The 3,441-nt window shown below is 42.3% G+C and overlaps 1 pseudogene; it reads left to right on the plus strand.

Moving 5' to 3' along the window:
- The first annotated feature begins 2,591 nt into the window (after positions 1–2,591).
- Positions 2,592–3,172, plus strand: LOC110287822 (annotated as a pseudogene).
- The last annotated feature ends 269 nt before the right edge of the window (positions 3,173–3,441 follow it).

A 3,441-nucleotide genomic window follows, 5' to 3' on the forward strand; every position in this document is an offset into this window, starting at 1 on the left:
CCAAGGTTGGGGGAGACAGTGGGGAACCTAGAATTGGTTTCTAGGGAGGGGTCTGAAGCTGGCTTCATGGAAGGCATGAAGTTTCACTGAAGCAAGAGAACAGATTTAGGTGGCAAAGCCAAGGGCAAATCTGTTTCAAGCAGAGAAGGCAGCAAGCACAAAGGCCCTGAGCATAGAGAGCATAGGCTGGAGTCAGCTTGGCTTTCCACATCCCAGGCCCTCTCTCCCTGGCTGTGTCTCTGCATTCCCTATCCTGCCTGCTCATCTCTAGAACAAGTTGACTGTTTCTCCTTAGTTACACTTGCATGTAGTTATTATGTTTACAATATATGCAATCTAATTATGCTTAAATTCACTGTAATACTTAGGGTGTTTGATGTGGTATTTTCCTACATATTTAGTCCCTTTCTTTCTTCATCCCCTGCTGTTCTTCCCCCACTTCAACCATTTTCTAGTCTCTACTTCATTTCTCTTACTTTAATGTCATATGTGTTCCGTGCGCTCTCTCTCTCTCTCTCTCTCTCTCTCTCTCTCTCTCTCTCTCTCTCTCTCTCTGTTTCTTCCTATTTCTCCCTTAAAGTTTCTACTTCATCTCTCATGGTCTCCTGAATTTAACCCCCCCCCATTCAGATAAGAAGGAACCTCTCATAAATGTATACATTCACATATATACATATTCACATTGCAGCTGTTTTGGACTTGTCAGAAAATAAGTTATTTTTTTCTTTCTGAATGCGGTTAATTTTGCTAAAAGTTCTACTTCAACTCATTTCTTGAAATGTCATGATTTTGATTTTCTTTATGGAAGAATAAAATTCCATTGAGCACTTGTCTTTCTTTCTTTCTTTCTTTCTTTCTTTCTTTCTTTCTTTCTTTCTTTCTTTCTTTCTTTCTTTCTTTCTTTCTCCACTCCTGAGAGTGGGCGTCTCTGCTGGCCCCATTCCTTACCTATTGTGAACAGAAGCACATGTGCAGGCAGGTGAGTGTGAAAGTGACGCATGTTAACTGTTTATTTTTGTTTCTTCTTCCTTCTATGACCCTGCAGGTGTCAGAATCAAACATGTTCCACCTTGGGCATCTTATTGTCTTATGCAGCTTGCTCATTGGGACCTCAAGTTCACTTTCTGAGGCTATCCTGGAGAACTTGGACTCTCTGAATTCTCTCTTAGCAAGTGAGTCAATAAAGGTGCTGCTGGCTGATCACAGGAGTAACAAAGGAATTACTAAACCTGCAATTGCAGAGGCGGCTGCAAGGTGGCAGTGTTGTCCTTTAAGGGTGGTTCCCTAAGAAATGTGCAGCTATTGAGTTCCTGCCTCACTCAGAATCACTTTAGATATAAACACTGCAATGAGGTTATATCCTAATAGAGACTTGCCAATACACTCACAGGATACATCCATTAAACTGAGATTTAAAAATTTATTAGTGTTTGCAACTTAAAATATGGTAGCTGTTGACAGGTATTTCCTTGTACCACTTCTTCTAGCAGTCTGTGGGAGCTTGTCTCTCAGTACTCCTTCCCTGCAAGCCTTGCCCTGGACACCTTTAACAGCTTTGAGATTACCAGAGATGCAAGAAATGCAATTCCTTTTACTTTTGCCTTCCTCTGTCCACTCATTCTTCACATCGTCACTGATGTTTAATATAACTAAAGTGCTGTGTCAAAAATTCTTAACATATATTTCTGAAAGAAAGTTTTTTTTCTTATTGATATGTGTTGACTCGTGGAAATGAAGGACATAAGTTCAGCTAGCTTGGATGTCCATAAACCCCACACTGTCTACTTAGTGGCTCATATGTTCTATGTTATAGAGGAAGTGGGATAACTGAGAAGCAGTTGTTAGAGGAACAGGAAAGCTCTGTGCATGCTGCCTTCAAGCCTGGTCCATGTTAAGGAAACTTTCAAAGATGAAGAAAGGAGAAACCCACCATTCTATAGCCAGGGAAAAGAAGCAGAAAGAAAAGGATGGCAAGTTCAATGTTACCTAGGGAGTCATATAGTGAGATGTAGTCATCCAAACAATGCTAGCTAAGTTGGCCTTCTCTGGATCATTATATTAAGTAGATACTGTCCATCTCAGAGCCTAATTGCAATATTGTGACTACACATTTTCACTAAAAGTGTTTTAAATATTTTATTTTTATGTTTGTGCACATATCTCTGCGCATGTCTTTATGTGTGCCCCAGACACCAGAAGATGGTGTTAGATTTTATGGAGTTACAGATCGTTGTGAGCTATCTTAAAGGGGTGCTGGGAACTGAATTCTAGTCTTCTGTAAGAACAGCAAGCACTCTTAACTGCTAAACCATCTTGCCATTCTCACTACTGCCTTGAAACAAACAAACAAACAAACAAACAAACAAACAAACATGTGAGTGTGTGTGTGTGTGTGTGCGCGCGCGTGCGCATATCAGCTTTAAAGGAAGAAATGAAATGATTTTAATATTACTTAAAAATACTCAATATAGAGCAGGAAAGCAGTCTAAAAGAAACAAAGGCTAGTCTTTGCAGATTTATAATTTCAGCAGCCAAAGCTGGACAATATATAAGATGTCACAATTCTGTTCGTCGCCTTTTCCACTGGCCCCATGAGCTGCAGTGGCTCCAGCATAGACCCTGAAGTGGCGCCGGCCTGTGCCACCTCGGTCGTGGGTCTGGCGCCCCCCGGTGTTGGCACCTGGACTGATGTCCGCTACTGTGGGCAGTACAGGCAGGGGAGGCAGCAGAGCTGTGTGGGCCAGCTTTGGTGTCAGCAGGTGGCAAGCCTCCCCGTACCCCCAGGGGGCAATGGTTAACAGGGTTTACGCCCTACCAAGCACAGCCAACGAGAAGTGAAGCCCGTAGTGATCAGCACACTTCTAGTGGACTTCTTGATGCAGTTGGAGGATTACACACCTACAATCCCTGATGCAGTGACTGGTTACTACCTGAACCGCGCTGGCTTTGAAGCTTCAGACCCACACGTAATTCGGCTCATCTCACTAACTACCCAGAAATTCATCTCAGATACTGTCAATGATGCCCTACAGCACTGCAAAATGAAGGGCACAGCCTCTGGCAGCTCCCAGAGCAATAGCAAGGATCGCAAGTACACACTAACCATGGAGGACTTGATCCCGCCTTCAGCGAGTGTGGCATCAATGTGAGGAATCCGCACTACTTTACCTGAGCCACGCAATCCAGATGTAGTTGTCTTTCCCTCTGTCCCCACACAAGCCTATTTTCATAATAAACTTTATTGTGACAACAACAACAACAACAAAAAAAAAAAGATACACAATTCTAATCTAAAATGGTTTACACCCAAAGAAATGAAACAGGTTACAAAATGTGGAGAAAAGAGCAGGCAGAACTGAGTTACAATCAATATTTTTAAAGGTTGACCCCTTTGGAAAATAAGAGATTATTGTACTGTTTCATTTTGTTTGGCCCTTAGTT

The sequence above is a fragment of the Mus caroli genome, unplaced genomic scaffold, assembly GCF_900094665.2.
Source record: "Mus caroli unplaced genomic scaffold, CAROLI_EIJ_v1.1 scaffold_13398_1, whole genome shotgun sequence".
Taxonomy (NCBI): Eukaryota; Metazoa; Chordata; class Mammalia; order Rodentia; family Muridae; genus Mus; species Mus caroli.